This window comes from Suncus etruscus, chromosome 19 (assembly GCF_024139225.1).
Source record: "Suncus etruscus isolate mSunEtr1 chromosome 19, mSunEtr1.pri.cur, whole genome shotgun sequence".
Lineage (NCBI taxonomy): Eukaryota > Metazoa > Chordata > Mammalia > Eulipotyphla > Soricidae > Suncus > Suncus etruscus.
Window position 1 is genome coordinate 13,614,927 of NC_064866.1, and position 25,965 is coordinate 13,640,891.

Consider the following 25,965-nt stretch of genomic DNA (forward strand, 5'->3'; position numbering starts at 1 on the left):
GAAATAGCTCCTGGCAGGCACGGGGGACCATATGGGACACCGGGATTCAAACCAACCACCTTTGGTCCTGGATTGGCTGCTTGCAAGGCAAACACCGCTGTGCTATCTCTCCGGGCCCTATTTCCTTGATTTCTATACTCTATTCTTCTCCTTTTACTTTGGGGTCATGATGATCTAGGCAATCTCCCTGTTATACATTGAATTTCCCCATCCAGTTATTCCATATACCACAGATAACTGAGACCAGTGATGATTCATATTGTTAGTCCTAATAATACTCTCAAATTTTTTTCATGTCATATAAATTATATTCTTTAGTCCAATAATATTGCAAATATTTTGGGCTTTGGGGGCATACAGGCTCAGGTACAACTCCTCAGAGAGTTTGCCATGGAAAATAACCCTGGACAAAGAAATATTGTGGGTGTATTTCTTCAACTTTATCTACAAACACTGAAATTTGAATTTCCAGAGTTTTCATAAGCCAAGAAATACTTCTCTTTTGTTTATTTTCAACTGTAATCTATCCCAAAGATATTACATTCTATGCATACATATGATAGTTTACCTTATAAATTAAGCCCAGTAAGAATGATAATAATAATATCAACTAATAATAAAGCAAAATGATTCAACAATGTAATTTACAAAAGTTATAGCCACAGAGTCTCTCAAAATACATATTGTCCAGAATATTTTTCAACAGATTGACTGCAGATAACTGAAACCAAGGAACGTGAAACCAATAGAAGGAGATAGGGGGCCACATCTACTGGATTTTGAAAATGTGAATGTTGTACTGGATCAGAGCTAGAGGAAAGCAGATTGACAGATCTCACTGTTGGGCTGAAGTTTGACATTTGTGAGGTCCCCGGGTACAATCCCCAGAACAACAACAAAAAATAAAAAAAAATTACAGATCCATAATTTATTGAACCATAGCTCATTAAAGTCATTCTTCAATTCCTGGGAGAGGGGAACTAATTTGTAAAGTAAACTAGCATAGGAATGTGTCTATACAATAAATACAGCCTATGTAGGGCTTGATATGGCCTTTAGGAATTTTGGAGTACATCTCCCTGAAATAAGAGGGACACTACTACAGTTGAAAATTTTTTAAAAGAAGTATTTCTTGGCTCATTTCTAATTTGGGGTGGGGGTGATGCACCTTTCTTTGAGAAACCTCAGAATAAGAATATGTATCAACTGAGAGCTAATTTTCAATGTCTTTTGCAAGAACTATAATTTTCCTGAAATAGGAAAAGAATCGCTTCCTTAATTTTGATGTATTTCACCAGCTCTCCCATTTCAAGCTATAAATATCCCCTTTAAAAAATCAGGACAAAAATTATATACTGCAATTGCTTGAATTCCAGGGGTTTCTTTTTCCCTTAAGTCTTTCAAATCGATGGAAATCTAAATATATGTTTTATTTTTTGGCAATAATTTAGGAAATTTTAATAACCTCTAGTCAAGTGTATACAAAGGTGTATTTTGATAACTCAGTAGATTGTTTCACAATATGAGTCTCCACAGAAAGTTCACAGTACTTAGAAAAGCTCTTATTACCATTATCACTAGATTTCAGCGTGCTATTATAAGTAAAGGGGCTAATTAAACCATCCATGTCTAACATCTTAAGAGTGAAATTAAGACCATCTTTTATTGTTCAGGGGATGTGTGTTGTCTTCTTCTAGTGAGAAGAGACTCTGCTTTTAAGACTTTTGGGAAGGATCTTGGAATACATTTTAGTATGTGTCTTGTATTCATTGAGATCCTTTTTTTTTTAGCCAGAGTATATAAAACAGCAAAATCCAATAGCACCCTTCAGAATGGTAGATGGTCTAGTATATTTAGCCAACCCCTTCAAATGTTTGGCAATAGTGTAACATACCAAACTTATTCTTCCAAGAAATGTATGTACTGTGGCTTATTCCCCAAAAGTATTGGGCTGCATTATCAATGCATGCTATGGTAAGCTAGAGAGCAATGAAAATCAATACTGAAAATCATACAAATACCCAGAAAGAATGGGACCACTAGCGTACAGAAAGGCTAGCTGGTTCTACAGGACTACCATTGAACTGCCCTCCTCCCTCTGTTGTTATTACATTAAATCAAGATATTTTTTTGTTTTGCCCCTCATATGAAATTTCTAGTTTTCATACTGCCCCCATGGAAATGGGGTTTATTTTTATGGGTATTTATTTTTTTGTGGTCCTTGCGGGGCGCTCCACTTAAGGAGGGGAAAGGCTTGGAAGAAGATAAAAAGTCAGCTCAGGGTACAGATGACCACACACACACACACACACACACACACACACACACACACACACACACATACACATATACACCCCTCTGCCTTCCCATGGAGCAGTTCCATTGTTAACTACTGCAGGAGAGGGGTTCCAGGATGGTGTGAGAAATGAACTCATCTGCTCAGACACATCAGAATTTCATCAATTTCAACTGTGTTCATAATGGTTTGCTCTGTCCTGACAGTGAAGGCACCTAGATTCTGCATTCTGAAATGTCACCCTTCTCGGAGTCATTTGGAAATGCCAAATGTTTCCAAGAGCATAATTTGCATTTGTATCAACTGCTCTTTATTTACTTACTTATTTTAATTTGGGAGACCAAATTAATTTAATTTTGGTGTTCAGGGATTACTCCTGGTTCTGTGCATAGGGATCACTCCTGGCAGTGCTCAGAGGACTATATGAGATTCTGGGGATCAAACCCATATGAAAGGCAAGTACCCCACCTATTAGACTATTGTTTTGCTTCTCAACTACTCTTTAATCATTACTCTAAAAAATGGAGAATACTGTGACCAAGAGCAATAGCAGTGATTATACGGATAAAGACTAGCCCTGTTCTTTAAGGAAGCAGTGGTACAAACTGAGCATTGTCTTATGGATTTTGATCATGGTGCACAGATGGCTTGACTCATCTGTCAGAGTATCTTTTTCTAGAAAGACTTGTACAGGGACAGGAGAAATCATCTGAAGTGGATGCTGTCCTGAAATCTGAAATTTGGGGTCTAGAGAGATAGCACACCAGCAGGGCGTTTCCTTGCACACAGCTGATCCAGGACGGATGGTGGTTTGAATCCCAGCATCCCCTGTAGTCCCCTGAGCCTGCCAGAAGCCATTTCTGAGCACAGAGCCAGGAATAACCCCTGAAAGCTGCCGGGTGTGACCTCATCCCCCAAAATCTAAGATTTGGGAGATGAGAAATGGGGAGGCAATGCAAAAGGAAGAGAGTCCATGTGGCTATTAAGGGGAAGGCAATGTTTACTTCTGGCCTAAATCTACTACTGGAAAGCAGATGAAAATATAAATATAAGAACAAAGATGATTTACACTATCTAGCCAAATCAGCAGTGTTGTGGTGCTTAGCTGGCAGCGGACCAAAATCGTAATGCAACGTGAGAGACGGAAGTCAGATTCATTCCCCTTTGGAAGAATTCCCTGGCACTAGAAGAAGACATAAAGAGCAAATATCTCTGGAAATCACATTTAAAGGAGCTGGGTTCTATTTTATTTTCCTTGAATCATACTGTGAGAGGCGAGAGATACTGAAAGACAGAGACCCATTTGTAACAAGCAGCACCCAGATGCTTTTCTTTCCTTAAGAGTGAGGCGATGGTAGAGTTTTGCTGTTCCTTGCTGTACCTTCATAGTAACCTGATCCATCTATACTCCAGGGAGGGAAGTAGGTGACAGTTGCATATTTGAAACATTCAGCCTGTAGCTGAAGAGAGCAGGATTAAACCCAACATCTCAGCATTTTTTATTTCCTAGTCTATACCATAAATACTAAATACGTGTGTGTCTGTACACATACATATAGTTACACATTTATTTATCCTGACAATAATTGCTTTACACTTTCTGGGAGTCATTTTGAAGCAGGGTATGATGGCATTCCATAGTTGGTTAGAAAACAAAGCCTTGATGAGCTGGTAGGTTGGAGAAGTAGGGGATGCTCTGAGACATTTGCATGACACACGTAAGTACATGGACAAAAAGTTGCGTGCTTAAGTGCTGGGGGAAGACTGCCTGTGTTTAGGAAGAGGAATCTTTGGGAGGGGAGTTCATTTAATTTGGTAATTTGGAGGTTTCATAGAAACCTACAGGTTTTATGAACCATGCGATTATAGCCCCAATGAAATTACTGGCTAATAGGTTGATAACAATAGCTGTGAATGGCGGTATCTTGTGTGTTGAGGCCTTTTCCACCTAGATTTCTTGATAGTTTTCATCACCACCACATTTTGGGACCATATTTCTCATTTACAGATGGGAAGACTGAGACTTAGAGAGGCACATTATCAGTAGAAGAATTAGGATTGGATCCTTGTGTTTTGCCTCCCCTAACTAAACCTTGAGCTCTGCCCATTTGCACCTAGTTCAGTGGAAATCATAGTCTTGGCCTGGAGTGTATCCCCAACACCTTCCCAGGTAGATCCAACTCACCTTCATGCAAAAGGGAAGCTAAGCTTGTGAAGGAGGAAACAGGGGCTGGGGCAAAGGACGAATATGCAATCATGGTTTCAGAAAAGGTCAGACAGGGTGGTCTAGCCCACTACTGCCCCTAAAACAGGTCAGTACCAGGCTTGCAGGAGAGCAGGAGGGTTGTTTGCAGAAATGATTAGCCTGGAAAGCTGCAACCCTGCCTCCCTCTCAGCCCTGCCTTAGCTCTCCTGTGGACTGTGTAATTGGATGTATCTGCAGGGATGACCAAAATAACCTCCAACCACTTGTCCAGGGATGTCTTCCTTTGTGCTTTACTCATTCACCCTGCATACACACCTTGGCCCCGTCAATGTTCCCCAGGGTTGAGGCTGCAGCCCAGTAGTAGAGAGATCACTTGGCCTCTGCAAGTCCTTGGGTTTAGTCCCCAGATCATCACTTCTCCAAGTGGAACCCACTGGCTGGACACAGACTAATTGATTCCAGTCTGGTTTGAATAATCAACAATGCACCTTTATCAATTCTTCTGGGTAAGTGGTGGAATCGCATAGATTTTCATTCTCACATACAACCCAAAGCTGTTTGCCAGTTAGCCGAGTACACGATGTATTTCTAAAGTGTCCCCGAACCTACTATTTCTAAACCAAAATGGGTGCTTTCCTGGGGGACATTTATTCATTCTTCTGTGAAGAAAAATAGGCTTCATTCATTCTTTTGTTTAGATGAATGGGCACTGAACTGCCAAGGCAATGCCAGCTACATTGTTGAGTTTGGGATTGCCGGGGTTGGCATTTTGCAAACGAGGGGAAACACTTTGCTATGGGTATGACACCACTATTTTTGTGAGGCAGCTGTGCCGTTTCAAGGCAGCTATTTCCATAATTAACATTTTACTCTGCTAATTATTTGACTTCTTTATTCATTGAAGATTTTATTTTTTTCCTGTTCTTTTCACTTATTTTTTTTTCTTCTTGTGTGTGGGAGCACAGACTTCTAGTCAATGTCCCAGACTTCGGGGGCTACTCCCAGTAGTTATTGGTCAACCAATCCAGATAGTAGATGCAAGGGCCTGAGGATGCAGTGTTGCTTGGGCTCTGTCATGCCAGGGATTACTGAACTATAGCAGTGGTGGACAGAGGCCACTAAGACTCTACCCGGCAATGCTCAAGAATCCATGTGAGACCAAGGATGGAACTAGGGCTGATGCAGCCAAACCCCTATATTAGTTATATTATCCCTGACTCCTATTCACTATCTGTTTATCAGATTGAGCATTAAATTTTCCTTCAGGGCTTTGTTCATCTGACAGAAATGAAGGGCTGTGCAGCGAGCTAGTTGGAACACTATACATTTGTTCTCCTGCTAAGAGTTTTAAATAAAAGCAAGTCCCTTTCAGGCATAGCCAGTAGAATGTTCTGCCTTCTTACAGGGAAATTTGGGTGAATCCCTTTACCTGACTGAGTTTCTACAGAATAAAGAAATTCTCATGTCCTTTGCTGACCTTTATGTCAGCATAGGAGTGCAGGAGCATGGGGTTGCCTATTGCATTGCACAGAACTATGACACACTTAGAAAGGGATAAATGTTAAATGCAAATAACTCATTATGGTTTAAAGAACAGTGTTGGTTTTTTTTTTACATCCAGCAATGCTCAGGGGCTTTACCTAGTTGGTGTTCAGGGGTTGCTCAGGTGGTGCTGGGAATGGAAGCCAGGCCTCTGATATGCAAGACATGCACACTTGCCCTTTGAGCTAATCCTGGGCCTGATGTTTCACTTCTTATCCTTGATAAAGACTAATTCTAGAATCACAAAGATCACTACATTTTTGTTATCTTGGGCTTGAGCCTCTAGGATCTTGTTGAGTGACCTAAGAATGGGGTTAGGCAAGAAAAGATGAACCATCTGTCTCCATGTACTCACGTCACTGCTTTGTAAGTAGCTGTGGCTGAGATTTTGGGAAAAGGATGACCATGGACACTCTCAAAAGTGAATTGAGGTAGTTGAGTTCAATAACTTTCATACTTGATTTCTGCCATGTGCCATCACAAAGTGCGGCCCGGGTCCCAAGTGTCTGCAGTATCACCATCAGTAATTTTAGAAGTGTGGTGCCTCAAAGCCATGCACATTGTGGTAGTGCATTAGGCTGACTGCTATACTTCAGCATCTGCTTGATTGGAGCTCCTGGTTACATGCAGAAATCATGGCTTCTTGGCATTTGAACAGAAAGGCCCACCACTTCCTTCCTGAATCAACTTGTCAGATCTAGGGCAGAGGAGAAACTCATTCCACTTGGAAAACACACACATTTCTCCCCTCTCTTCTTCATGGCCGTCCACCCCCACTCCACACTGTTTGCCAAGACTTTCTTTTCACTGCACATAAGGTTTGGTTTGTCTGCTAAATCTTTGTGGCAAAAAAAAAAAGTTGACTTTGTAATCCTGCATAGTCTTTTCCAGAACCCTGCCCCACTCAGCTAGTTCCATTTCAATGATTCTCTTTCTCATGTTGTCAATAGCCAGAATTCTCGGTGACTTTTCCATGTCAGGTCTTGATTCATCTCAAGCCAACTGGCACATCTTCAAGTTCTTCCTTCTCCCACAGAGCAGCATGCACATCTCTGGGAGGAGGAGGAGGAGGAGGATATTGTGCAATTTCTCTAACCAGATTATAGAAATGACATAAAGGCTCTAAAGAGGACACCATGGTATAGGTAGCTAAGGAGATTTGTGTGAAATAAGCCACCATCATCCTTGGGACTGAGGCAGAGCTATTTCAGGACTGCCAATTGATTATGTCAACCTGAGAGATGTCGCCATGTGTGTGCTTTTACAGAGAAACTCGCATGCGTGTCATTTGCATTAAGGTTCATTTATAGATGCTGGTAATCCTGGTGGCACAGTTGTTTCCTGGCAAATGCCACTCCCCAGACTTTAGATAGAAAGGAATTGAGACACCTATTCGTTAGAGGCCCCGGACTGTCTGGGGGAAAAAGCTCCCTGTATTCTCTTGTTCCTGGGCCTGGCTCTGAACCTGGTGCACTTAGGGCTGAGGCATTAAGTGGTTGCCCTAAAAACAGCCGCTCTGGAGCCCAGGTCCCATCTGTTGGGGCCCCCCAATCCTCTTCCTCAAGTGGGTCTCATCACCCCCTCCTCCTTTGGGGATAAAGCCTAGAGAACAGTTGTTGTCTTTGGTTGTTGTCGAAAATCCTTTCTGACTGACAGAAAGCTCTAAAGAGCTGGAGAAAGCTGTCAACAGGCTGAAGCAAATGCCCACTTCCACCTGGTCCCCTGAGCAATGCCAGGGTCAAGCCTGAGCACAGGAGAAATACTCTCAAGCACCCCCTGAGTGTGTGTCTCCACTCCAAATATTATCCATTTTTGAGAAGCAAATGATATTTGTAGAACAAATGTTTGCCCTGCATTTGTAAAGGACCTTACTCAACCAAGGCAGCCTCTACGAGGAACTCATGTTGGGAGCTAGTTCTTTAAAACTCGGCCATGGATACAGCCACTTTAGATAGGAAAACTTTTAATTCATGCCAAGAGCTATGCTAACTCTTTATCCTCACAGAGAACCCTATGAGAGACCCTGTACAGAGAGATGAAATGCAAGCTGTTTTAGGTATGAGGGGAAGAAAGGACCAGCTAAGGTCTGAGATTTGATAGACTGACCACTCATTGCCTCTTTAGCTAAGTTCTGACTATTCCAGAGTAAAAAATCTGGCAAAAGAAGATGAGTAAGAGTCACTTGAGTATATAAATAACTGTAGGAACAACTTACTCATTTTTGTCCCTTAAACCAAAAAAAAACTAAAGACCCTCTCCTGGGCCCCCTGAAAATCTCAGGCAGGAGCTGAAGTTCTTTTTCTGAAACTAGACAAGTTCTATTTACTGCTTTTCCCTTCAACCCTGTTAGTCCTGGGAGCAGACCTCCTCTCCTGGAAATCTGAGAGCAATTGTCCTTGAGGAGAACTCATGAAGGCAATAAAAATACAAAGCCAGGAGGGTCCATATTACCCACATCAATGTTCAAGTCCAGCTCTCCTCTGGTCCCCTTGGGGCCTCCATCCACAAGAACTCATCCCCCTAGAACACAAACCATTATGGAGAACCTTAGTTAGAAGGTTGGGAACTCTTTCTGACCCTGTTCGTCCTACCCTACCTATATTTACTTTCCCTCCTCTCTCTTGATCTTCACAGAGATAATGGGAATAAACCAGTGTGTCACATCACACATCCATCAACACAGTTGACCTAGTTTATCTTTTAGGCAGCATGAGATGAACCTTCCTTAGCCTGAGATAACTGGGCTGTCAAACTCTTGCTGACCTGGACAGAAGATGGATTGGGGTCAGTCAGATTGTGATCTTTCCTGCTTCTTTCTCTAAGCCTCACCCATCTTCTCTGGCTTCAGTCGTCCCTTTTGTCTGAAAGATATTCGTTCAAAACTTAGGAGAGTTTTCTCTTTCTCACTCCTCCCCCCACCTAGGCTCACATATCTACTTTCCCAGCCAAAGAACAATTGTGGGAAGATGGCAGACTTGAGTCTGACATTTTTATGAGTTGAAACAGTTGAAACAGAGCACTGCTCATGCCCTCTTATAAAAAAAACTAATTTTTTTTTGGCTTTTGGGTCACACCCAGCAGCGCTCTGGGATTACTCCTGGGTCTATGCTCAGAAATCGCCTCTGGCAGGCACAGGGGACCATATGGGATGCTGGGATTCGAACCACTGTCCTTCTGCATGAAAGGCAAACGCCTTACCTCCATGCTATCTCTCCGGCCCCAGAAAACCTAATTCTTAACACACACACACACACACACACACACACACACACACACACACACACACACATTTCTCCATCGTTAATATATAGAAACTAACCTACCCTCCAAAAGCCTGCTTATACCTACCTGATTCTTAGTTCATGCACCGTAAATATTTAGTTTCTCTTTTTCCTTTCTTTTTGGTGTTAAAAGAAGAAGCTTTAATTATTTTGATCTATTTATTTCTGGACTCTTGCAAGTTTGTTTTGTGCCAAATTGGGGTTAACAAAAATATCTACTTCCTGGCATGATTATAAATATCTCAAGAGATTGTATATACATACTTAGTTTTATATCTGGCGAGTCAAAGCATATAATCAGTAAGTATAACTTCTATATTTTTGTTATTTTCTTGTTAAGTGTCAAACTTCTGACTGTCTTCTAAGAAAGCATAGTGCTGCTTTCTGGGATTAATCATGGCAGATGCTCAGTTAGAAAAATATCAACAACAGACATGGATGGCGTGAGCCACATTTTGCTTTTGCCACTCCAACCCTAGCCAGACCACTGACTTCTTGACTGGCTAGGAGTTCAGAATATGGATGGTGCAAAGGAAAGTCCACATTCAAATCCATACCCATAACCAGTAGACAGAGCATGACTGGAGCCTGAAGTTATCTCACACAACACGTCCTTTTTACCTTCACTTTTCTACACCTAGCCACCATTTTCTCCAGTAAGCAAGCTCTGTGATATCACTGCTTCTCATGCCTCCTGGGACCCTGGCTGGCTTCAAGGGACCACACTGGCTCCAAGTACTATTTTTATAACTTTCTCAGGTTGAACTTTACATAGTGCTTAAAGCAACCCTGTCAGGTTCTTTGTATACACCCAGCAAAATAAGTATTAGGTATGTTGGACTATGCTAAACGAGATCTTCTATGTTTTTAACAAAGATCTATAAAACTGTCTTTGGAGTCAATGAAATATATTTCACCCATATCAAAGTTAGCAGGTAGCATATGAAGACACTGAGCTTTGATAAGAAGTGTTTCATGGGGCTGGAGATATAGTATAGAGGTAAGGCTTTTGCCTTGCATGCAGAAGGATGGTAGTTCAAATCCTGGAATCCCATATGGTCCTCTGAGCCTGCCAGGAATGCTTTCTGAGCATAGAGCCAGGAGTAACCCCTGAGAACCGCAGGGTGTGACCCAAAAACCAAAAAAAATAAAAGTGTTTCACATACAGGCTGGGCTGCCACAGAAAGACTCCTATTTTTCACACCCATTAGCTAACTGGTGTGTACTATGGACCATCCTGCCTGCTGGTCCACTGAGGCTGAGAGTTACATTGGGGAAGTGATTCATAAAGGAAGATAAAGCTTTCATAAAAGTTTTCAAAATGATCTTCCATGCTTAGGAACTATAAAGGCTTTGCACCAGAGAAAGCTCAAGGGCTTGGATCCATGCCTTAGATTAAGAATTCGGGTTTGACCCCAGCACTGCACTGCCCTCAAAGCACTACTGGTGAGTTCCTTTGATCCCCCATACCTCTGGGCCTCAAAGGTGCTGCATAGCAATGCCTGAGGATTGAACCCTTTAGCCTAGTTGACTATTACTAAAAGAATTCCACCTGAAGACCCCTGAGTTTGCTTGGGAGACCCTTCCAAATATGTAGAAATAACAGCTTCATTTCACATTTCCCCAATTCAATGAAGTAAAAGCACTAAGTAACTCCTACCTCATGTCTTCCTCATGACAGAGAGCATCTTTCTCCACATTTCTCTTTGGATTTCCTTCTGCAATTAGTGGTTGTAGAAAGTTTTTCCTACCCACTTCTGAAGCCCTTCCCTTTCTCACTACAGGTGCTGAGAGTACATTTCTCAGCCGTCACTACCCACATATCCTTGATCAGGGTATTGAGAATGGTTGGAAGAATGAAGTTATTACTGGCCAAGAACTTTTTAATAATATCTCTTTTTTTTTTTGGTTTTTCGAGCCACACCTGTTTGATGCTGAGGGGTTACTCCTGGCTAAGCGCTCAGAAATAATAATATCTTTACTTAAGCACTATGATTACAAACATCTTTCCAGTTGGATTTCAGTTATAAAAAAGAACACACACACACCTTCACCAGTGCAACATTCCCACCAATGCCCCCCATCACTCCTCTCCCACCTCGTGCCTGTATTCGAGACAGGCATTCTATTTCTCTCACTCATACCATTGCCATGATAGTTGTTAGTGTAGTTATTTCTCTAACTGCACTCATCACTCTGTGGTAAGCTTCATGTTGTGAGTTGATTCTTCCAGCTTTCATCTCTATTGTCTAGGTATTATTACAATATTTTTACAATATCTACAATTATTTTTCTTAAATCCCACAGATGAGTGAGGTTACTGTGTCTAACTCTCTTCCTCTGACTTATTTCACTCAGCATAATAGTTTTCATGTCCATCCATGTATAGGAAACTTTTCCTGACAGCTGCTTGGTATTCCATTATGTACATGAACCACAGTTTCTTTAGCCACTCATCTGTTGTTGGGCATCTGGGTTGTTTCTAGATTCTGGTTATTGTAAATAGTGTTGCAATGAATATAGGTGTACAGACATAATTTTTGTATTGTGTTTTTTGTGTTCCTAGGATATCTCCCTAGGACTGGTATAGTTGGATCATATGGAAGCTCAATTTTCAGTTTTTGGAGGAATCTCCATATTGTTTTTCAGAAAGGCTGGTCCTGATAGCATTCACACCAGCAATGAATGAGAGTTCCTTTCTCCCCACATCCCTGCTAGCACTGATAGTTTTGTTTTGTTTTGTTTTTGTGATAAATACAGTTAGAAAAATAACTAACAAACAACTCTCATGACAATGGTAGTGAGTGAAAGAAATAGAATGCCTGGCTCAAATACAGGTGGGGGTGGGGAAATATGGGGCATTTGGGGTAGAAAAGTTGCACTGGTGAAGGGGGGTGTTCTTTTTAATGACTGAAACCCAACTAGAAAGATGGTGCTTAATAAAGAGATTATTAAAATAAAATAAAGGTGTATGACAACAACAAAAAGAAATTATAAAAATATAGATATTTTTAGAATAAGTTTTTGCACTGGGGTTTACTTTTAAAAAAGAAAGCATTTCTAAATAAAAAAAATATAATAAAGGAGATGTGAGTCGCTGGGTTTGAAGGAATAAATGCCATGTAATTACAGTCTCTCTACTTCATGATCTTCAAAAGGCCAGAATCTAACCTTGTTCTGCATTCTCAGCCCCTTGATCTCCTCTAGGTTTACATGTGAATCTCAGATGTGCAAGAAGACATGTTTCTCAAACTAAGTCCTAGCTTTGAGCTTTTGTGTCAAAAAGCAGGCAGATAAATTCAGCTTTTGTTTGTGGCCTCTCTCCTGGAAGTTTAAAGAGGTGTTAGCTGTCCCTAGGCACATGGGTTGCCCAAGAGATATATTTTCCTGAAGCTCTCTAGGCCTCTTGTGGATGGGTATGTGGGCCCAAATGTCTCAGTTTTTCTGGGACTGTTCTGATTTTAGCACTGACTTCTACATCTCTAGGCTCCTGAGCAAACCAAAGTCTTTCTTTTAAAATCTCACTACTTTTTATGCCCTAATAACAGCAGAGCTGGACCATATCTTCAAGGCTCAGGCACCTCTTTTCCTTTCTACCCCAGGACTGAGTCTATTTTCAGATCAGGAGGTAGAAGAGTACTTGCACTAATCTTCTTCCACAAGAAACTCAGTTTCTTTGGGGTTCCCTTTCTTTCATCTTCATTGGTAACAATATGAGCTTTAAAATGCTTAAAAAATTGGGCCAGAGTGATAGCACAGTGGTAGGGTGTTTGCCTTGCACGAAGCCAGGAGTTGATGGTAATTCGATCCCCTGACATCCCATATGGTCCCCGGAGCCTGCCAGAGCGAGATATCTGAGTGTAGAGCCAGGAGTAACCCCTGAGCGCTGCCAGGTATGACCCCCCCAAAAAACAAAACAAAACAAATAAAGTGGAGAAAGCCTGTGTGTTAGGGAGAGCTAGACAGTCCCTCTTGTACTTGATCTCTCTCTGGCCATTAGAGACATGAGTTCTGTGCATAGGCAGAGAGAATGCAATTTAGAAAATGTGGGTGCATTGAGTTTTCTCATTTAGGAGGGGCAAGAAAATTCCTCAAAGTTTTGGCGATGATCCAGGTGGTGGATGCAGATGACGACCTACCTCAGCTGGTTTGGACTTCCCCCTCTTTTTCCCTTTTACTGCGTGCCTCAGTTGGCATTTGGGGTGGGTGGGAAAAGGCATCTTGCTAGACTCCCATTTATCAAGTGGGGAGACAGCTGAGGTCCAGTGACTTCATCAGAAGGCTTCTCAGAATGTGGAGACTCTTCATCTGCTTTGTCCATTGAGGAGCTATTAAGACACTTGCAAGATTCCAGGAACACAAGGCTGTTGTCCTGGCTCAGGGCACTGATCTTAATCTCCACCTTGGAGCTTAGTCAAAGCATCTCTTCCATATACATTTCTAGAGGTCATGATGATTGAATGTAAGAGCCCAGACTTGCTCAGTCCCAGTCCTGGGTTCCTACTGTCTTCACACAGATTTTAGCATTTGTTAAAAGCCATGGAGGGGCTGGAGCAGTAGGGCATTTGCCTTGCATGCGGCTGACTTAGGACAGACTATGGGTCTATCCCCCATCGTCCCATATGGTCCCCAGGCCAGGAGCGATTTCTGAGTGCATAGCCAGGAGTAACCCCTGAGTGTCACCAGGTGTGACCCAAAAACCAAAAATAAAAGCCATAGAGATATTAACTATGAAGAATAGGAAATAGAAGCTCAAAAGAATGGACCTTACCAGACCCAGGACTGATGCATTTCTCATTAATATATCTTCCTTTTTTATCTTGCAAAAGACCCACCTACCTTTGGCCTTGCCCCTTTCCTCTGCTAGTGATGCATAAATTATTTTCCTGGATGGAGGCATGATGGGACTGAGGGAACACTCATCCTGGGAGAAAGGGGAGAACCTTCCTCACTTCACCCTTCCCATTAGGCATCAATACCAACTTCAACCACATGTTTGTTTGCTCGGGGTTTGGTTTTTCCCTTTCTGCATTTGTGGGAAGAGCAAGTTTTGGCTCTGAATTTCTTTTTTTGGGGGGGCACACCCTGTGACGCTCAGGGTTACTCCTAGCTCTGTGCTCAGAAATTGCTCCTGGTTTGGGGACCATATGGGATGTTGGGGGATCAAACCGAGTCCATCCTGGGTCAGCACATGCAAGGCAAACGCCCTACCACTGCGCCATCACTCCGGCCCCTTGGCTCTAAATTTCTGACTCAGGACATTCATGTTGAGTTACCTGGTTCTTGAATCAACTGAGATTTTTTTTTTTTCTCTCTCACCCATAATGTGAGTTTTTCCTAAGTAGTAGAATCTGTGTGCCTTTTCTCACTACCAGTCTATGGAAGACACAACTATCTATAGATTGGATTTGGGTTTTCTAGAAAGAAAACATATTTGGGAGCCACTCCTGGTGTACTGAAAGTATCTTCCTCTGTGAGTTCTACAAACATAAACCTCACTGAGAAGCAGAGAGAACTTTATGGGTAATTGGACTCGAGGCTAGGGAAATATAGAGGAGTTTGACAGTACAGCACAGGGCTGTGGAGGTGACCTCATAAGGAAACAAGACTGCCATCCTCAAAGAGTCTCTAAGCCAGTTTTCCTATAGGGATCATACTGTCTAGAGGGGGAGTTTGGAGGTATAGAGGGATAGGAGTAGCTTCAGGTGTAATTGAAAGCCACTTTCTATTTGTTCACCTAAAGGGGGGAGAATTCCAGGGGGGATACAAAATCACTGTTTTATTTTATTTTATTTGAAAAAGGGCAGTAAGCCAAATCAGTTTGGGAACCTCTGCTTTAGTGTCCAAAATGCTGACAGAAAGGGCCAGAGCGATAGCTCAGTGGTAAGGCATTTGCCTTGCATGAGGCCAACATAGGACAGACCCCAATTCATATTTCAGCATCCCATATGGTTCCCTGAGCCTGCCAGGAGAGAATTCTGAGTGCAGAGCCAGGAGTAACCTCTGAGCACCACTGAGTGTGACCCAAAAACCAAAAATAAATAAATAGATAAATAAAAACGCTGACAAAATCACAATAATCATTAATACTAAAAAACAAAACAAAATATAAGAAGATTCATCTTTCACCATCTGTGCCACCTAAACTTTATACACAATGGCTAAAATAATAAATAAATAAATAAATAAATAAATAAATAAATAAATAAGCATGCTGCTGCTTCCCTAAGAATTTTTTCACCATACAGTGACACACGCCATACTCCATTAAATACCAGTGACTGGGAGATAGTACAGTGGTTAGGAAGCATGCCTAACAGCCCAAACCCAGCCTAGTTAAATTCCCAGCACCATAAGGAGGAGGTTCTGAGCATTTCTAAGGAAGCTCAACAACACAGGGCCCTAACAGAATGTTTGGCATTAAATTTCTGGACCAGTTAATGAAGAATGTCAGAATCTCACTGTGTCCACATCACACCTTGCTCCAGCCGCCATTTGCTTTTAGGTACCAACCAAACTGGCCTTCCAAAAACACTCCAAGCAGCCTTTCCTTTAGGTTTTTCTGCCTGCTTCTTTTCTGCCTGATATTTCTGACCCCAACTCTTTGCTTACATAGCTGCTTATTTTCATGAAGTTAATGCTTTCATGCTAATGAATTGAAAACATTAAAAATTGAATCACTTTAACTTTTTCATGATATCATGATTTGAGTTGGGTTATTTTTGTTTTGTTTTGTTTTGTTTTGTTTTTGTTTTTAGAATATAGATTTTATCCAAGGGGAAAAAAAAGGGATAAAGGGACTGGCGTGGTGACGTGGTGTCTGCCTTGCCAGTGCTAGCCTAGGATGGACCATGGTTTGATTCCCCAGTGCCCATATGGTCCCCCAAGCCAGGAGCAACTTCTGAGCGCATAGCCAGGAGTAATCCCTGAGCATCACCAGGTGTGGCCCAAAAACCTATATATACATACATATATATATATATATATATATATATATATATATATATATATATATATATATAAAGACTCATCACCCAAGATAAGGTATAAAGAAACATTTGTCTGGAGCTCATATATTTCTTCTGTCTTACTGCAGTTCCATTTTCTTTTGTTGAAGCCTAAACAACATCTATACTGCTTATTTTATTTATCTATTTATCTAGGAGGGAGAGGTGTCTTAAGTAGTGCAAGATCAGACAGGTCCAGGATAGGACCCAGGGGCACTGGGAGCCACCAGAGCATTTCAAAAATTGAAGCTTAAGAGATGGCTACAAGGGCTGAACTGCATACCTTGCATACAAGAGGCCCCAAGTTTAATCCCTGGCATAACATGCCTCACCCCCAGCACCACCAGGTATGAACCTAAAAGTCCCCAAAATTCTAAATTCCAGCACCAAACACTTTGGCCCACATTGCTTAGCCAGGTATAACCAGAAGTGGGACTCTCAAAACCCTCTGCAGAGCCCTCCCTCATAAATAAATAAGAAAAAAGAGTAAAGGGAACAAAGACATTTTCTTTTTCTTTTCTTTTCTTTTTTTTTTTTTTTTTTTTTTTTTTGGTTTTTGGTTTTTGGGCCACACCTGGAGGTGCTCAGGGGTTACTCCTGGCTATCTGCTCAGAAATAGCTCCTGGCAGGCACGGGGGACCATATGGCACACCAGGATTCGAACCAACCACCTTAGGTCCTGGATCGGCTGCTTGCAAGGCAAACACCGCTGTGCTAGCTCTCCGGGCCCTTTTTTTTGTTTGTTTTTTTTTGTTTTTTTTTTTGGTTTTTGGGTCACAGCCAGCAGTGCTCAGGGGTTACTCCTGGCTCCACGCTCAGAAATCACTCCTGGCAGGCTCGGGGGACCATATGGGAAGCTGCGATTTGAACCAGTGACCTTCTGCATGAAAGGCAAATAAATGCCTCACCTCCGTGCTATCTCTCTGGCCCCATGACATTTTTCTTTAAGAATAAATAAGCACAGGAGCCTAGAATGTGACTCAACAGTAGAATACCCACCTTGCCTATGTGAGGCCCTAGGTTTAATCCCACATACATTCCTTTCCTTCCCTCCCCACATCACACACACACATAGTAAGTGAAAAGTCAATGCACTGAAAAGGAACAAAGCATACAGTGTTGCTGAGCACTTGACCCTTTAACTCCCATCTCTGGCCTGATCCCCAGTTAGGAAGGAGTTACAGGTCCCAACTCACCCTCTCAATGACTAATGATATCCAGAAGATATGGAGGGTTTGTGCTGAGCCCTAGAAGCCCAGGGAAGCCTCTGTCCTTCTTCTCCCTGTGTGTGACTGAGCAAAGGCTCTAGCTGAACTGGGAGAATGTGGTCTGCACCTTTAACAGGTTCCTGGAAGGGCCCTTGAGCCAATGCCAGTGTCTGGGCTCCTTGTTCTCAGTTTCCTCCAGTTTGAAGGAAAGTAAGAGTCTGGCATTATTTATATATCGTCCAGTTTTTCAGGTTCATTTTACTAGTTCTTTGCACTTTGAGCGGAGTGTATAAATATCAGAACTTTGTCTAGAAAGGCATTCCAAGAAGAAAGCCAGCTATTCATAGCATGAGTTTTTGGCAAAAGCCTTCCCTCTCGATACGCTGTGAAAGTCTGTTGATCTTTTTGAAGAATCAACAGAACCTCAGGTTCACACTTTCCCCCGAAGAAGGAACCATTTCAGTTCAGCAGGAGGAGCCAGGGCTGATGAAAGATTTGGGGCCAAACCACACTGGCGTATGCATTTGACTTCAGAAGAAGAAAAAAAAATTGTTTCTTCTATGGAAAAGCTGTGATTAACATTCTTGGTTAACTCTCGCAGCAATCCAGCTTCCTTGTTACCTAGCTGTGCATACTAGCTCTCCCTTCTTCCCTTCCTCAATGTTAGAATTTTCTTTTCTTTTCTTTTCTTTTTGGTTTTTGGGTCACACCCGGCAGCACTCAGGGGTTACTCCTGGCTCTATGCTCAGAAATCTCTCCTGGCAGGCTCGGGGAACATATGGGATGCCAGGATTCAAACCACCATCCTTCTGCATGCAAGACAGACATCCTACCTTCATGCTATCTCTTCGGCCCAATGTTAGAATTTTCTGTCATGGGGATTATTTGGTTGTGGGGGGTGAAAAGCAAACAGATGGAATAAGATGATGATCATAGGGGCCCGGCTTCTGGTGATGTGTGGCACAAACACAGCCTCTAGGACATCAAACTTAGAGCACACGGGCACTTTTCACAAGCAACAAAACTGGGGTACATCTTAGCAGCAGCATTAGCTAGTGGACACCTGGGCACACAAGGGGAGCCAGGTCCTTAGCAAAATCATCCTGCCATATCCTCACCCCAGCTTAATGATACATCTCAAGAGATCACTGCTGTATGATCTTTTGGAAGGGAAAAATCACAAAGTCCAGTTCAAAGTAAATGTTTTCCCGCAGTGAGTCAGTCAGAGGTTTGCTGGTAAGTGATGCAACCTCAGTAGTGTGGGTGCCTGTGGCAGGTTTCTCAACCCCAGTGGAGAACATCTCAAAAGCCTAATGGGGGCTAATTCTAATAACTCAGAATTCAATTGATTTAGGACAGAGAAATATAGACTAGTGGCTGTCCATTAGAGAAGTATGCCATTCTTTTTTATAGCAAATATAATAACTGCATTACATTAAAATAGCTTATAAATTAATAAAACAAGGGTTCAGGGCCAGAGATAATGTTGTTATGGGTGTTCACTTAATCCAGCACACTGAGACAATCCATGGCAGAAGAACAAGAAGGTTTTATTTCCCAGTGGGCTGGGGATGTCAGAAAAATCAATAGATTTGCAGTGGCGCAGGTGGTAGGGCGTTTGCCTTGCACGCACTAACCTAGGATGGACTGTGGTTCTATTCCCCGGCATCCCATATGATCTCCCAAGCCAGGAGCGATTTCTAAGCACATAACCAGGAGTCACCTCTGAGTGTCACCCCTGTGGCACCCCCCAAAAGAGGAAACAAAGAAAATCAATAGAGGGGCGGTGGCGCTAGAGGTAAGGTGCCTGCCTTGCCTGTACTAGCCGGACCGCGGTTCGATCCCCCGGCGACCCATATGGTCCCCCAAGCCAGGAGCAACTTCTGAGCGCATAGCCAGGAGTAACTCCTGAGCGTTACTGGGTGTGGCCCAAAAAAACAAAAACAAAAAAAAAGAAAATCAATAGAGAGTAGTGGCTTCACAAGTAGTGGCTTCACATTTTATAGGACACTTCTTCTAGACCATCCTTCTGATTCATACTCAGTATTATGCATTAGCAATATGGGGGCTCACTAACCCCATAGCATCAAATACAGCGAGGACATTGGGGTTATAGTACAGTGAGGTCATCATAAGATAAAGGGAACACCATGGTTACTTTACATCAAACTAACCTGTGTACAGCAAGGTCATTGGGGTGGGCCATCCATGCACATCCTGATATCTCACCAGTATGACTATAGGGAGTTTCCAAAAATCAGCAAGTTCTTAGCTTAGATAAAATAGGAAAGTCATCCTAAGTGCAGACAGGGTGAGTATCTTTCAAAACTTCCCACCTGCCAGCAACATCATCTCTTTAAAGCACATATTATAATTCATAATACTATTAATTTCCTTTATAAAATAGTATAGCAATAGTATAGCCTTACATATAGATGGTCTGAGTTGATTCATGGCACCAAATTTGGTTCTCCACCAAGAGTGATTCTTGAGTTCATAGGTAGGAGTAAGCCTTGAGCATCACTTTGAGCACCCAAAGCAAAAACAAACAAACAAGCAACCAACAACAATAATAACAATACAGGACCAGAGTAAAATGGGGCAGAAGTAAAATGCATGCCTTGCTGTGGATTCATGCCCTGCATATGGTCATCCTGAGTACTATCTCAAAAATAAAATATTATTGGGCCGGTAAGGCATTTGCCTTGCACACTGCAAACACAGGACGAACTGGGGTTTGAATCCCAGCATCCCCTTATGGTTCCCTAAGCCTGCCAGAAGTGACTTCTAAGCACAGAGCCAGGAATAACCCCTGAGTTCTGGGTGTAACCCCAAAACAAAAACAAACAAACAAAAATTATTTATTCATTTCTTTTTTTTTTTTTTTTTTTTTTGGTTTTGGGCCACACTCGGCGATGCTCAGAGGTGACTCCTGGCTGTCTGCTCAGAAATAGCTCCTGGCAGGCACAGGGGACCATATGGGACACTGGGATTCGAACCAACCACCTTTGGTCCTGGATCGGCTGCTTGCAAGGCAAACACCGCTGTGCTATCTCTCTGGGCCCTTATTCATTTCTTAATAATATAGACACCACTAAAAATGTTTGCAAAGAATACAAATGGGCACTCTTGAAAGCAAAAAGCCAAAGTACCAGCAAATTATCCTTTATTATTTTATTTTTTGTTTTTTTTTTTTTTTTTGGTTTTTGGGCCACACCCGGTAACGCTCAGGGGTTACTCCTGGCTATGCGCTCAGAAGTCGCTCCTGGCTTGGGGGACCATATGGGACGCCGGGGGATCGAACCGCGGTCCGTCTCCTAGGCTAGCGCAGGTAAGGCAGGCACCTTACCTCCAGTGCCACCCCGCCCCCCCTATTATTTTATTTTTATGGAGAAGTGTTGAGCCACACCTGAAGGTGTTTGGGGTGGTGGTGACACAGAACTGTGTTCAGGGCTTACTCTGGGTTTACTTATAAAGAGCATAAGTAAGCTTACTCTTCTTTATGGAGAAGCATTGGGCCACACCTGAAGCCAGGATTACTCCTGGCTCTGAGCTCAGAAAACTATCTGTGGTATCAGAGATGAACCAGTGTTGGCCATGTGCACAGCAAGTGCTTCAACATCTGTACTGCTTCTCTGAACCCTTATTATGTCTTATTTATGGACAAATTGTTCACCTGCCTTCTGATGGGGTTGAGGCAGAGGGGTGGCTGTAAAAAACAAATTAGGGACAATCTCTGTTAGGCAAATACTAACACTGGGACATATTCAAAGGCCCCTCCTGAGGTTAGGTGGATAGGAGAGGAAAGAGATTACTGGGGGGGAATTGTAATTTCTAATAGCTTTCTCTCCAGAGTAGAGTTTATTTACTTTGAGTCCTATGAGACTACTGATACCAACATTTAGGCTCAACTCAAGTTGAGCCTGGTAGGTTCTTTGGTGGTTCATGGGGAAGCTCAAAGGTTGGGTTAGAAACAAGGAGGAGCAAGTTTTGTGACTGAGCAGAACTGAGTTTCTAGAAACAGGCACTGAACCCCACAATGGTCCTGAAACTTCCTGTCCTTCCCTGCAGTATCAATTCCACCTGGACCTAACTTCTCATTCCCCCAAAGCAGGGCCCCCTAAACTTCTTCCACTCACCATCCCTTTTCTGTGGGAGAAGTTGATACATGATCCCAGCTATATGGGTCTAGAAGCTAGGCATAGGAATCAAATATTCACCAACTATAAAATCATAGAGATTTGTTTGGTTGGGAGGCTGGTGGGATATTACAGTGGGTAAGGCACTTTTCTTGCATGTGTTTGACCCAGTTCAATCTCCAGCACCTCATATGGTACCCTGAGCATTGGCCGGAAATGATCCCTGAGTACAGAGCCAAGAGTAAGCTCCGAACACAGCTGTATGTCACACACACACACACACACACACACACACACACACACACACACACACACACACACACACACACACACACACACACCAAAAATATTTTTTAAAGATATTTTAAGATTATTTTTGTGGGGCTGGAGCTGTGGCGCAAGCAATAGGGCGTTTATTTGCCTTGCACGCGCTGACCTAGGACGAACTGCAATTCGATCCCCCAGCATTCCATATGGCCCCCCCAAGCCAGGGGCAATTTCTGAGTGCATAGCCAGGAGTAACCCCTGAATGTTACTGGGTGTGACCCAAAAACCAAAAAAAAAAAAATAGATTATTTTTATGACCACTTTCCATGCTCCTCTGTATGATTCTATATGTGTATATATTCTATATATATATGTGTATATATTCTATATGTGACCCAGGGTGCAGACTAAAGAGCATAGTTAGAGCAATAGCACAATGGGTAGGGTATTTGCTTTGCCTTGCATGCCGCCAACCTGAATTTCATCCCTAGTATTCCATATGATTGCCACACGGCTGCCAGAAGTAATTTCTGACTGTAGAGCCAGGAGTAGCCCCTGAGCTCCACAGGAGTGGCCCAACAACTAAAATAAATAAATAAACAAACAAATAAAATAAAATAAAAACAAAGAAAGAAGGCTCCAAACTAACATTTCCTAGAAGGGTAATCCAAGGAGGCTGCAGGTGAAATTTGTGTCCATGGGGAGGAGGAATTGGTCACAGCAGGAGACAAAGGGGCTAATGTGCAGGACTGGGGGGGGGGGGCACACAGGAAGGGAAAAAGGTCCAAAGAGGCCAAGGTTTGAAAGGCTGAGAAATCCTGGACTACGCTATTTCCCTATACATGTCTGCTTAGACTCAGCTCTCACTTCACCTTCTGCTGCTGCTGCCACCGCCTTAGTTCCTCCTTCCACCATGCCTACTGGGACAACACTTCCCACCTCATCCTCTGGGACACACCCCAGTGCCTCCTCTGCTGGTTCTCCAAGTGACTCCCCAGCTCATGATCCTTCTTCTCCTTGTCCCTTAGCTGTTCCTCACCTCAGGGGAATGGGCTGCCAAGTAGTAGTTCAGTTCTACCAAGTCCTGGCAACCACACAGCCTCTGCCTTATTCCAGTCTTTCCCTCACCTATTTTGGCAGTTTTCTGGGTTGGTTTGGTTTGATTTGGTGCCACACCTGTCTATGCTCAAGATTTACACCTGCCTCTGAGCTCAGGGACCACTCCTGGTGGGTTCTGAGGAACATTTCAAGTGTTAGAATAGAAGGATAAAATCCAGGTGCGCCATATGCAAAGCAGGGGCCCTGCCTGCTGTATTAATTCGCTGTCCCGTTTCTGTCTATAGACAGTAGACAGCCCAAGAAGGTCTGAAAACAAATAATCCTGTTCCCAGAAGAGCCTTAAATTACAGCAAGATTGACAACTGGGATCTTACACTAGAGGTTACATGGCTCAATTGAGCATCCCTGCTTGTATAGTGTATGTATTGCAGTACCAGCAATATCCCAAATTTCCTATAAAATATAAAAAACATTTCATTTTTTTTTTGGTTTTTTGGGTCACACCGGCAGTGCTCAGGAGTTATTCCTGGCTCCAGGCTCAGAAATTGCTCCTGGCAGGCACAGGGGACCATATGGGATGCCAGAATTCGAACCAATGACCTCCTGCATAAAAGGCAAATGCCTTACCTCCATGCTATCTCTCCGGCCCCACATTTCACATTTTAAAATTAAAAGATATTATTGAAATTATTTCCAAAGATGAGGGCTGAAGGACCAGCTCACGATATGAAGCTCACTACAAAGAGTGGTGAGTGCAGTTAGAGAAAAAACTATACTGAGAACTATCATAACAATGTCCATGAGTGAAGGAAGTAAAAAGCCTGTCTCGAATATAGGCAGAGAAGGTGGGGGGGAAGGGAAATGGTGGGCATTGGTGGTGGGAATGTTGCATTGGTGAAGGGGGGTATTCTTTTTATGAAACCCAACTGCAATCATGTTTGTAATCATGGTGTTTAAATAAAGATATTATTAAAAAATATTTCACATTTTAGGTTCATTTTCAAGACTCAAAAATACCACTTAGATGATGCTAAAGAAATGTGCACACAAAATTAAATTTTGTCTGATAATACATGAAAAGTATCCCTACATTTTTTTTTTCTCTTTGAGGAGGTTTGGAGGTGGTAAGTAAATCTGGGCAAATCTGACTGTGCTCAGAGCTTGCTCTTAGCTCTGTGCTCAGGGATAACTCCTAGTGGTGCCAGCATTGGCCACCAGCAAAGCAAGTGTCTAAGCCACTTCACTATCTCCACGACCTATTACCTCTCTTCTTGCTTTAAAATGAGTCTTGGGGGGCCGGAGAGATAGCATGGAGGTAAGGTGTTTGCCTTGCATGCAGAAGGACAGTGGTTCAAATCCTGGCATCCCATCCAAGCCTGCCAGGAGTGTTTTCTGAGCATAGAGCCAGGAGTAACCCCTGAGTGCTGCTGGTGTGACCCAAAACCACCACCCCCCAAATGAGCCTTCAGGATTTCCTGTTAACTTCTACAATTGAACAGTGATTAGTTCTATGCTGGTCAGTTCTTTCTACATATTGGCAGAGACTGCAGATTGCTGTGACATATTCCACCTCATTTCTGTTGTTCTGGGAAAACATAACTAACTCAGAGAGGACTCACATATACCATCCAGTGTTCCATTCAGTTGGCCCTGCAGATACCCAACAAGGAGCAGCTTCTACTGCAAAGAAGCATCAATTAGCAAATGCTGAAACAGCAGACATTTTTCATCTGTTTCCTGTGCCTAGAGTCAGCCTTCCCTCCTTCCGCTACTCACTCAGACATTAATTCTAGGTTTTTGTGGCATTCTGGGTTGAACCTTGTGGTAAAATGCAGTGGAATAAGTAATAGCAAGAAGACATATATAATTTCCTTGTCAGTGTGGTTTGAATGTTCTCTTCTAGGAGGCATAAGGCATTAAAATATATAAATAGTTATGGGTTCCTCTTAAATCAGTGAAGTCAATTCTTGCATAGGAAAATGCAATTTCAAGACTGGAAAGATGATACAGGGGTTAAGGTTCTTGCTGTGCAAACAGAAGATTCTGGCTCAATCCTTGGCACTACATAAGGTCCTCTGAACATTGCTCAAAGTGTAGAGCCAGGAGTGTTTCCTGAATACTGCTGGGTGTGGCTCAAAAGACAAGAGAGAGAGAGAAAAATTTAGGGCATAAAGAGATCTTGCAAAGGTTAAAGCTTTGCCTGCCATGTTAGTGTGTCTTTGGTTCGATGGTTCAATCCCCCACCATGCTATGGTCCCGTAAGCACAGAGCCAGATGTAGCCCCCTTTTTTGTGTCTCCCCCCACTAAATACACACACATATATGTGTGCATATATATATAAATTATATATATATATATATATAATTTAACCCTTTCCTCATTTTAGCCAAGGTGCAAAAATCAGTGTTTATTGCTACTGATCAGGGATGTTAAATTTACAAGACTGTTATATAGGGTAAGAGTCCACAAAAACTATATTCCTGGTTCAAATGAGAAAATTTACTAAGAATCTGATACTACTTGAGGCAAAGTAGTGGGATAATGAACTGGGCAGTGCCAAGATGGAGGGAGGCGATCAGACTTCTGCAGCTCGGTGCTGCCTGCTAGACAACCAAGAATTTGGATAATGATGGATGAAGTGAGTCCTGCCCTGGTGTGAGATGAAAGCTCTTGGCTAAAGAAAGGAGACCAGTCATCCTCTTTGTGCCTCCTTAGAGCTTAAAAGCCTTGCCTGTGTTTCCCAGTTGTAAATGAGATCATCTTCAGGGAGCTTGAATGCTAATGATCACCCTGTAGTCGTTCCTCGGAATGCTTTATGGGATGAAGCTCTTTCATGCTCCTCACAGACCTTTGCTGGAGGTGTTGTCAATTCAGTTTTACAGGTGAGAAATTGAGGGTCTGGGAAAAGTGAGATCATTTGTCCAGCACGCAACAGTCAGGCATTAACGTGTGTGCAATT

At 42.6% G+C, this 25,965-nt stretch overlaps 1 protein-coding gene across 2 annotated transcripts in view; it reads left to right on the plus strand.

The window, feature by feature from the left end:
- Positions 1–25,965, plus strand: part of SLC44A3 (solute carrier family 44 member 3) — a 111,916-nt gene that overhangs the window by 78,040 nt on the left and 7,911 nt on the right. The gene's annotated exons all lie outside the window — the stretch shown is intronic.